Below are 11,323 nucleotides of genomic sequence, written 5' to 3'. Positions count from 1 at the left end.
AGCTGCAGTTATGGGCTTCCCTGGTGGCGCAGCGGTTGAGAGTCCGCCTGCCAATGCAGGGGACAGGGGTTCGAGCCCAGGTCCGGGAAGATCCCACATGCCGCAGAGCAACTAAGCCCGTGCGCCACAACTACTGAGCCTGCGCTCTAGAGTCCCTGAGCCACAACTACCGAGCCCGCGTGACCTAACTACTGAAGCCCGTGCTCCTAGAGCCCATGCTCCGCAACAAGAGAAGCCACTGCAATGACAAACCTGTGCTCCGCAACAAGAGAAGCCCCCGCTCGCCGCAACTAGAGAAAGCCCGCACGCAAAAAACGAAGACCCAACGCAGCCAAAGTAAATAAAAATCTATTTTTAAAAAAGCTGCATTTAGAAGGTTCCAGTGAAATGTTCAAGGTGATAAAGTGAAAGAAACTGGCTCAAACCAGCTTCAGCCAAGAGGCCTGGGCCAGGGGGAGGTGGGAGCCGGCCTGCTGTGCCTCCAGCTTCACACTCCTCCCTTCCCCAATCCCAGAGGCTGGGGAGCTCCACGGTGAGGGAGGGAGGCCGGGCAGGGCAGCAGCCTCCTGATGTGTGGTTTGGAGGCCAAGCAGGGCGAGGAGGGCACCTGGGGGTCTGGCGATGGCGGCCCCATACCCTGCTTTCTTCTGCATAGCGCATACTGCCTTGCAAGGTATTGTTTTTTCCTGTAGCATCTGCCCCTCCCCTCCCCCCAAACCGCCCACCCTTTGAATGTCCTCAAGGGTGGGGACGTTCGTTGATCACCCTGTATCCTCAGGACGTAGGACCGTGTTTGGTGGCATCTGACAACGTGTCGAATGAGTGAGTGAAACCTGTAGCCCCCTGGCCCTCGACGGTGACACCTGCATGTGGCAGAGGAGAGAAGTGGACGGTGAGGCAGGTTTCTGCTTAGGCCACTGCGGGGCGGTAAGGGTGGGACAACTTTCACCAAAGCAGGAAGGGAATGCAGGATGAGGGCAGGTTGATGGGAAGTCGGGCTGGGGGCAGATTCCTTGGAGGTGACTGCCGCGTGCCCAGGTAGAGAGGCCACCAGGCTGCTGCAGAATCAGCGGGGAGCTTGGGAGGAAAGCCCAGGAAGGAGCTGCAGCCGGGCGCCCCAGGCACGGGAGCTGAGCAACGGGAAGAGGCAAGAGCTGGGCTGAGCCGCCGGCTCCAAGCTAAGCCGGGAAAGCGCCTCTGGAATAACCTGCCCCTTGCGCACAGGAATTGAGAAAAGAACAAGAAGTTTGGGGAAGTACACAATATACTGGGGCGCACAGTATCTGCCCCAAACCACCAGCAGCCCAGGCACAGCAACACAGGGGTTGCTCATTTTCCCATCCCTGGAGGGAGCTGGGTAGAAAGGAAGGTGAATTCCCTGTCTTATAATTTATTAGCTTAGCAGGATCACCACGCACTTAACCCGACCGGCCGCAGGGAGCGGGGGCTGAGCGCAGCGAGGCGCGGCTGGGACAGAGGTGGCGTTAACCCAAAATTGCCACAAGGTGGCGCCCGTGCTCCCCTGAAGCCCAAACAGGAGGCCCAGAGGCTGGAGCAGCGGGAGCCGGGGGAGAAGGCGGTGGGCAGCCGGAGGGCTCCGCTCCGGGCTCCACCTTAGCCTCTTTGTCGGGGTGCAGCCTCGCATCCCATCCAGCCCTCCTGTGGGGGTGGGAGCGGCACAGGAGTGTGTGTGTTTGGGTGCAGTGTGTGTGTGCAGCGTGTGTACATCCAAAGCTGGCCCCTAAACCAGGGGAGGCTGGAAAACCCCAGGTACAGTGACTGCGAGCACAGCTTCCAACAGACTTAGGCTCAAACCCCTGATCAGCCCCTTCGTGCCGCACGTGGCTTCCCCGCTCTCTGCCTCGGTTTTCCCACCTGTTAAACAGGAGCATAATGCTGAGACTTCAGGGGCTTGTTGTGAGGAGTAAATAGAGGATGATGATGATAAACGTCTACTGCGCTCTCCCTGAGGGCCAGGCGCTGTTCTAAGCACGCTCCTGTACTAGTCCATTCTCACAGCATCCTCTCACATGGGAGTGGCTGGGGACCGGAGGCCGAGGCCCCTGCACAGAGGAAAGGAGGCCCCTGGGTGCTGCTGAGGGGGGCAGCTACCCCCAGGGGCCGGGGGAGGAGGGACCGCCTTTGATGCTGAGGGCGGGAACCTGTCTTGCTTGCTCACGGGGACAGCACACGGCTCCGTGTGGTCTCACAGCCACAGACGCTTCTGGGAAAGGGGCCCCTGTCGCGGCAGAGGTCGCTCGGTGGCGTGTGGCAGCGAGCGAAGGCCACAGCACGACGCCACGGTCCCCACCTCAGGGACCGCGGGGCAGCAGCGCCTTCCGCAGGGGCGGGAGAGCTCTGTGGAATGTTGGGGGGAAGCCCAGCAGCAGCTGGAGGTAGGGGGGTGGCCAGGAAGCAGGTGGGTGCGGCACAGGGGGCTAAAGCACAGGGGAGGCCCCGGGGGTCAAGGTCTCGGGGGGGCCAGGCCAGCGAGAGGCTTGGGGGTGGGGACTCAGTGGGGAGGGTCCCCAGAAGCCCCCGTTTGCCCGCCGGTGTCTGTCCTGGGGCAGGGCAAGCAGGGTGAGGTGGGCTTCACGACCCTGGGGTCGGGGAGAGCTGGGGTCAAGGTGAGGCCTCGGGCCCGGATGGGGAGCGGCCTTTGCGGGGTACCCTCCCCACCCCATCACCTCGCTGCTCAGGCCACCTGGAGTCCCGCCTCTTTTCCCTGGGGCCCCGTTCTGATGATGCTTCTCAGACACATAGAGAGAGAGAAAGAATTGGGGCTACCCCAAGTTCCAGGCCTGCGAGGGAAAGCAAGCTCTGACCTCACCTGAAGTTCTGAGTCCTTTGGACCGTGGGCCCGTTGAGGTCATAAACACCTGATTTTGGATTGGGGGGGGGGGCGGTGCCCTCCCTCTGAGGCTGTCATCTGGGTGCCTTCCCCTCCCTGACGCCCCCCTTCTCCTCTCCTGGTCCTCCCAGCTCACACATTCCAGGAACCAGAACCTCAAGGGTTGCCCTCAGCTGCCGGCCCCGCCCCCATTCTTCCCACCAGCTCAGATGTGCTGAGATGCAGGAGCCAGAAACGGCCCTCCCCTCCCATCCTCCCCTCACCCACTGCGCACTCACAGGCCCAGAACAAAAACACACCACAAATAGAAATCGAAGTCTGAGAAAGAATCAAGGAGCCATGACCCAGCCGTGGGAAAGGCTGTGTGGCCTCCACCAAGTCACTTAACTTCTCTGGGTTTCTTTGCTTACCTGCAAAATGGGGTAAAGTTACCATCCTTGAGGAGTTGTTATCAGAAGGTGAGAGAAGGGGCTTCCCTGGTGGCGCAGTGGTTGAGAGTCCGCCTGCCGATGCAGGGGACGTGGGTTCCTGCCCCGGTCCGGGAGGATCCCACATTCCGCGGCTGGGCCCGTGAGCCATGGCCGCTGAGCCTGCGCGTCCGGAGCCTGTGCTCCGCAACGGGAGAGGCCACAGCAGTGAGAGGCCCGCGTACTGCAAAAAAAAAAAAAAAAGTGAGAGAAGATGTAAAATGCGGGATGCAGGTGTGATGTTTGGTCTAAAGAAAAGCCCCTCCTGGGCAAAGGGTTCTTTCTGGATTCTCCCCACCACACTCCCATGCTCAGGCGGGGCTGCCCGCTCACCACTTTTCTGTAAGACTGCGGGTGGAAGGGGGCTGCCACGGTCTCCGCTGGGTAGTGCTTCTGCAGCCTTGCTCTCCAGCTCCACTTCCTGTTTTTCTCCCCAACGAATTTTGCACCATTGCTCTTTCATCAGGGCGAGCTGGTGGGTGGTGGGGTGAAGGCGGAGGCCTGCCTGGGAAGGCAACCTGGGGAAGCCAGAGAGAGGGGTGCGCGTGTATGCCCTGCCCCCCAGCTACAAGCTCTGGACTCCGTGGGCTGCTGCTCAGCGTAGACAGGATGCTAGAACCTGGGAGGCTGGTGGGGGGAGGCTAGGAGCCCGCCTGATGGGAGGAGCAGGGGTTCCTACGTCCTCATCCTCAAATGGGAAACAGCATTTGTTCCTACGCTAGGGGCAGGACCTAGGGATGGACTGAACCAGGCTGAAGCCACATCTCTGGTGATATGAGGGGTGGAGGGGCCACTCTGAAAGGTGAGTCCAGCCTCCCTGCCTCCCTGAGGCTGTTAGGCCTCCGAGCCTCCAGTTTCAGTGTCACTGGGTGTCAGGTTCCTGCTGGAAGGAAATGAAAGAGCTGTTTCCATACTGGCTGGGACCAGAACTTTCCTCTCCCTTGGCTACAGTCCCCTGACCCTTCTCCTGGGCAAAGCCTGACTTGTCCGGCCGTGACTGTGCCATTCATTCATCCGATTCATTCAGCATTTCTACAGACTCACTTGCAACAGTCTCTGGGTGCCCGACACGGAGCTCAGGGCCGGGGAGCCAGGCCAGGTCCGTGCAGAGCCCCTGACCCCAGGGAGCAGCTGAGCACACAGGCAGTCACGGTCGAGCAGACCAAGTCTGCAGTGGGGATGGTACAGCCTGGAGTAAAGATGGGGACCCGCTCGGGGCAAGGGAGCCAGGTGGGTAACACCTGTGCTGAGTAGCCAGGTAAATAAAGTATGGGGTAGGGGCAGAAGGGGGAGCTGGGAAGGGTGCTCCAGGCAAGGGGAACAGCACGAGCAAAGGCCCAGAGTCAGAGAGAGAGCCCGGGCTGCTCTGGAGCCGCAAGTCACAGCTCACGGTACAGCATGGAGGGCAGCCCGCAGCCCTGGGGGGCTAGCTGTGTCGGCTCCCTTGGTTCCCCACGTCTACTGTGTTCTCGAACCTCAGCCTCACCGGATACCCCAGTATAGGTCGCTGTCCCACCATATGTGTGGTTCTGAGAATCAGAAATCAGCGCTGTTAGCTCCAAGAGGAAAGGGGACTCCATGGCCGATGTATAGGATGTGCCCATGGGACCCAGAGACGCAGCCCAGCTTTGGGGTGATGGGACCAGACAGCCCTGGACACTCTCTCAGCGCTGCTGGCTTGTTCCCATTTGCCCACCTGCATCGCATCTGCCAAGCTGATGGATCCTGGATCCCTTCACCCAAAGAGAACCATGTCCAGGTCCCAAGCCCATTTCCGGAGAAGGAGTTGACCCTCCTCTCTTGGATCAAGGCCTCCCTTCTGGCCCAGAGAGCTATGGCTAGTGGTCAAGTTTCTGTTCCGAGTTGCCTGTCCTCATGACCACACAAGGGAGGGTGACCAGAAAAGGGGGCTGGATAGGCGGTCTGTCCTGCCCAGTACCCACAGCCTTGCTGTTCTCCTTCGGCTTTCCCCAGACATCTCCGTTCCAGTTGCCCTTGCTTAACCTTGACACCACAAACTCAACCACAGATGCTTCGCCCCCCACGCCAAATGCGAGGCAATCCAAGCCCTGTCAAACGATTGCGCCCAGGGCTCCGTCCTCAGAGCTGCCGTCTCCAGCTGATCCCCACCCCCCTCTATTTCTGCGGAATCTCCTCTGCGGTGGCCCCTCAGGATCCCCCTCGATTGATAGACTAAATGATCAATTTAACCTCCCCTACCGTACTTGATCTGTAGAGCAAAAAAGGGAAACTCCGTACAGAGCACACAGCATGGCCTTCTAGACGGGCACAGTAAATGAAACTTTAGGAATAAGCTATCACGTGGGGTTTGCTCTGCTGGTTACCTACCTCGGCTCCTCTGTTGGCAAGTGTGGCTGCCCCAGGTTCTGCCCACTGGGAAGAGACCCCTTGTCTAGAGTCTTTCAGGCCTGCCCTTGAGAGGTTCTTGGGAAGGCTTTTTCTAGAAGAGGATGCAGCTGCCCCGGCAGCCTGCTTCTTGTTGGTGCCAGTACTTGGGCCTGGGAAACGCCCAGAGGGTAAGACATCACAAGCCCCAACTTCCAAGTTTTAGGGTTTCCTGGAGTTTCAACCCCCATAAAATCCTAGTTGGTTGCGTGTCGATTTTACTTTGGGTCGCGTCATTTACTAACATCCAATTCCATGAAATCCTGCCCAGTTCAATACTCAGCCTTAGGCTGGGCCGTGCCCCAGGGCTGGGTTTCTTAGCAGCAAGCATGGTGGCCAGTTTCTTCTTTTAGCCTAAAGATGAGAAGAGGAATCATCATCTGACTTGGGGTGGAAAGAAGACTTTTTCTCTAAATTCTCTTGGGATGTTACCCCTGCCTGCCCTCTGGCCACTTGACAAAAGGAGGCTTTAGAGAGACCGGAGGTTAAGGGTTGTCCACTCCTGTGGCTCTTCCCAGATAGCCCCATTCCAACCGCTAAGCTCGCTGCCTTTTCTGTTCAGTGCTCCCTGAGCGTTAGGAACAGGGTGAGACAGAGAACGTGGCTGCCGCTTAGAGCAGGTGTATGATTAGCAGACCCTGGGTAGCCACCAGCTATGGGAGAAAAGCATTTCTGGCAGCCTGGACATTTTGCTACCAAGTTTCCTGAAGTATCAGCCTCGATTGGTACATGTTCTGGGCCACATGAGACCATTGAAAGTAATTTTTTTAATAAATTTATGTATTTATTTATTTTTGGCTGCGTCAGGTCTTTGTTGCTGCGCACGGGCTTTCTCTAGTTGCGGTGAGCGGGGGCAACTCCTTGTTGCAGTGCGTGGGCTTCTCATTGTGGTGGCTTCTCTTGTTGTGGAGCACGGGCCCTACGGCGTGTGGGCTTCAGTAGTTGCAGCACATGGGCTCAGTAGTTGTGGCTCGTGGGCTCTATAGCACAGGCTCAGTAGTTGTGACGTGCGGGCTCAGTAGTTGTGGCTCTCAGGCTCTAGAGCACAGGCTCAGTAGTTGTGGCACACGGGCTTAGTTGCTCCAAGGCATGTGGGATCTTCCCAGACCAGGGCTCGAACCCATGTCCCCTGCATTGGCAGGCAGATTCTTAACCACTGCACCACTGGGGAAGTCCCATTGAAAGTAATTTAACTGATCTGTTACCACGTACCTAGACCTGCCGGTGTCCTGTCCCAGGATAAGGAACCCTCACTGCCCCTCACTCTACCTCAGGTCACCTAGTTTCAATATTCAATATCCTGTGACAGGGAACTTCCCTGGCAGTCCAGTGGTTAGGACTCTGTGCTTCCACTGCTGGGGGCCTGGGTTTGATCCCCAGTCGGGGAACTAAGATCCCGCAAGCTGTGAGGCATGGCCCCCAAAAAAATGTTTCAAAAAGTATCCTGGAGGCAGAGTCAAGATGGTGGTGTGGGAAGACGTGGAGTTAGTGTCTCCCTACAATTAGGGCACCTGCTGGCTGCTGGTGGGGGACTCGGACACCCAAGGAGACGGAAGGAGCCCCAAAGTGAACCAGCGGCTTGCGGGATCTCGGTTCATGAGCCCTGGGTCTGGCCGAAGCTCCTGCGGTGGGAGCTCTGAGTCCGAACCACTGGACTAACAGAGAACCTCAGACTCCAAAGAATATTCATTGGAGTGAGGTCTCATGGAGTTCCTCATTTCAGCACCAAGATCCAGCTCTACCCAATAGGCTACAAACCCTGGCGTTGGAAGCCTCAGATCAAACAACCAGTAAGACAGGAACACAATTCAACTCATCAAAAAAAAATGAGACGGCAAAAAATTACATCACAGATGAAGGAGCAAGGTAAAAACCTACAAGACCAAATAAATGAAGAGGAAATAGGCAATCTACCTGAAAAAGAATTCAGAGGAATGATAGTAAAGATGATCCAGAATCTCAGAAGTAGAATGGAGGCATGGATTGAGAAAATACAAGAAATGTTTAACAAAGACCTAGAAGAACTAAAGAACAAACAAACAGAGATGAACAACACAATAACTGAAATGAAAAATACCCTAGAAGGAATCCATAAGAGAATAACGGAGGGAGAAGAACGAATAAGTGAGCTGGAAGACAAAATGGCAGAAATAACTGCTGAGGAGCAGAATAAAGAAAAAAGAATGAAAGGAATTGAAGACAATCTCAGAGACCTCTGGGACAACACTAAACACACCAACATTCGAATTACAGGGGTCCCAGAAGAAGAAGAGAAAAAGAAAGGGTCTGAGAAAATATAGAGATTATAGTTGAAAAGTTCCATAACATGGGGAAGGAAATAGTCACCCAAGTCCAGGAAGCACAGAGAGTCCCACAGGATAATCCCTAGGAGAAACACACCAAGACACATATTAATCAAACTAACAAAAATTAACTTCAAAGAAAAAATATTAAAAGCAGCAAGGGAAAAACACAAAATAACATACAAAGGAATCCCATAAGGTTATCAGCTGATTTTTCAGTGGAAACTCTGCAAGCCAGAAGGGAGTGGCAGGATACACTTAAAGTGATGAAAGAGAAAAACCTACAACCAAGATTACTCTACCCAGCAACAAGGATCTCATTCATATTCAATGGAGAAATCAAAAGCTTTTCAGACAAGCAAAAGCTAAGAGACTTCAGCACCACCAAACCAGCTTTACAACAAATGCTAAAGAAACTTCTCTAAGCAGGAAACACAAGAGAAGAAAAAGACCCACAAAAACAAACCCAAAACAATTAAGAAAATGGTAATAGGAACATACATATCAATAATAACCTTGAATGTAAATGGATTAAATGCCCCAACCAAAAGACACAGACTGGCTGAATGGATACAAAAGCAAGACCCATATATATGCTGTCTACAAGAGACCCACTTCAGACCTAGGGACACATACAGACTGAAAGTGAAGGGGATGGAAAAAGATATTCCATGCAAATGGAAATCAAAAGAAAGCTGGGGTAGCAATACTTGTATCAGATAAAATAGACTTTAAAATAAAGACTGTTACAAGAGATAAGGAAGGACACTACATAATGATCAAGGAACCAATCCAAGAAAAAGCTATAACAATTATAAATGTTTATGCATCCAACATAGGAGCACCTCAATACATAAGGCAAATGCTAACAACCATGAAAGGAGAAATCAACAGTAACACAATAATAGTGGGGGACTTTAACACCCCACTTACACCAATGGACACATCATCCAAACAGAAAATAAATAAGACAGAATAAATAAATAAATACAATAGACCAGATAGATCTAATTGATATTTATAGAACATTCCACCCAAAAGTGGCAGAATACACTTTCCTCTCAAGTGCACATGGAACATTCTCCAGGATAGATCACACCTTGGGTCACAAGTCAAGCCTCAGTAAATTTAAGAAAATTGAAATCGTATCAAGGAACTTTTCTGACCACAACGCTATGAGACTGGAAATCAATTACAGGAAAAAAACTGTAAAAAACACAAATACATGGAGGCTAAACAATATGTTACTAAATAACCAAGAGATCACTGAAGAAATTGAAGAAAAAATAAAAAAATACATAGAAACAAATGACAACAAAAACACGACGACCCAAAACCTATGAGACACAGCAAAAGCAGTTCTAAGAGGGAAGTTTAGAGCAACACAATCTCACATCAAGAAACAAGAAAAATCTCAAATAAACAATCTAACCCTACACTTAAAACAACTAGAGAAAGAAGAACAAAGAAAACCCAAAGTTAGTAGAAGGAAAGAAATCATAAAGATCAGAGCAGAAACAAATGAAATAGAAACGAAGAAAACAATAGCAAAGATCATAAAACTAAAAGCTGGTTCTCTGAGAAGATAAACAAAATTGATAAACCCTTAGCCAGACTCATCAAGAAAAAAAAAGGGAGAGGACGCAAATCAATAAAATTAGAAATGAAAAAGGAGAAATCACAACTGACACTGCAGAAATACAAAGGATTATAAGAGACTACAACAAACAACGATATGCCAATAAAATGGACAACCACGAAGAAATGGACAAATTCTTGGAAAGGTACAACTTTCCAAGACTGAAACAGGAAGAATTAGAAAATATAAACAGACCTATCACAAGTAATGAAATTGAAACCTACAACCTATCACAAGTAATGAAGTTCAGGACCAGATGGCTTCACAGGTTCTATCAAAAATTCTATCAAACATTTAGAGAAGAGTTAACACCAATCCTTCTCAAACTCTTTCAAAAAACTGCAGAGGGAGGAACACTCCCAAATTCATTCTACGAAGCCACCATCACCCTGATACCAAAACCAGAAAAAGATATCACAAAAAAAGAAAATTATAGACTGATATCACTGATGAACACAGATGCAAAAATCCTGAACAAAATACTAGCAAACAGAATCCAACAGCACATTAAAAGGATCATACACCATGATCAAGTGGGGTTTATCCCAGGGATGCAAGGATTCTTCAATATACACAAATCAATCAATGTGATACACCATATCAACAAATTGAAGAATAAAGACCATATGATCATCTCAATAGATGCAGAAAAGCTTTTGACAAAATTCAACACCAATTTATGATAAAAACTCTCCAGAAAATGGGCATAGAGGGAACCTACCTCAACATAATAAAGCTCATATATGACAAATCCACAGCAAACATCATACTCAATGGTGAAAAACTGAAAGCATTTCCACTAAGATCAGGAACAAAACAAGGATTCCACTCTCACCACTCTTATTTAACATAGTTTTGGAAGTCCTAGCCACGGCAATCAGAGTAGAAAAAGAAATAAAAGGAATACAAATTGGAAAAGAAGAGTAAAACTGTCACTGTTTGCTGATGACGTGATACTATACATAGAGAATCCTAAAGATGCAACCAGAAAACTACTAGAGCTAATCAGTGAATTTGGTAAAGTTGCAGGATACAAGATTAATGCACAGAAATCACTGGCATTCCTATACACCAACAATGAGAAATAAGAAAGAGAAATTAAGGAAACACTCCCATTTACCATTGCAACAAAAAGAATAAAATACCTAGGAATAAACCTGCCTAAGGAGGCGAAAGACTTGTACTCAGAAAACTATAAAACACTGATGAAAGAAATCAAAGATGACATAAATAGATGGAGAAATATACCATGTTCTTGGATTGGAAGAATCAATATTGTGAAAATGACCATACTACCCAAAGCAATCTACAGATTCAACGCAATCCCTATCAAACTACCAATGGCATTCTTCACAGAATTAGAACAAAAAATTTTACAATTCATATGGAAATGCAAAAGACCCCGAATAGCCAAGGCAATCTTGAGAAAGAAAAACGGAGTTGGAGAAATCAGGCTCCCCGACTTCAAACCATACCACTAAGCTACAGTAATCAGGACAAAAACAGAAATATAGATCAATGGTACAAGATAGAATGCCCAGAGATAAACCCACACACATATGGGCACCTAATTTACAACAAAGGAGGCAAGAACATACAGTGCAGAAAAGACAATCTCTTCAATAAGTGGTGCTGGGAAAACTGGACAGCTACATGT

At 50.5% G+C, this 11,323-nt stretch overlaps 1 long non-coding RNA gene across 1 annotated transcript; it reads right to left on the bottom strand.

The window, feature by feature from the left end:
- Nucleotides 1–283: 283 nt before the first annotated feature.
- LOC113622441 (uncharacterized) lies at nucleotides 284–3,414 on the bottom strand. The gene is made up of 3 exons (XR_003433514.1): nucleotides 3,262–3,414; nucleotides 1,876–2,063; nucleotides 284–863 (listed from the first exon to the last, which is right to left on the bottom strand). It is a non-coding gene; the product is annotated as an uncharacterized LOC113622441 (long non-coding RNA).
- Between the last annotated feature and the right edge of the window lie 7,909 nt (nucleotides 3,415–11,323).

This window comes from Aethalodelphis obliquidens, unplaced genomic scaffold (genome assembly GCF_003676395.1).
Source record: "Aethalodelphis obliquidens isolate GAN/ISIS:26980383/991018 unplaced genomic scaffold, ASM367639v1 scaffold9, whole genome shotgun sequence".
Classification (NCBI taxonomy): Eukaryota; Metazoa; Chordata; class Mammalia; order Artiodactyla; family Delphinidae; genus Aethalodelphis; species Aethalodelphis obliquidens.
The sequence above is the reverse complement of the archived record's forward strand: the minus strand, read 5'-3'. Positions and strand labels throughout refer to the sequence as shown.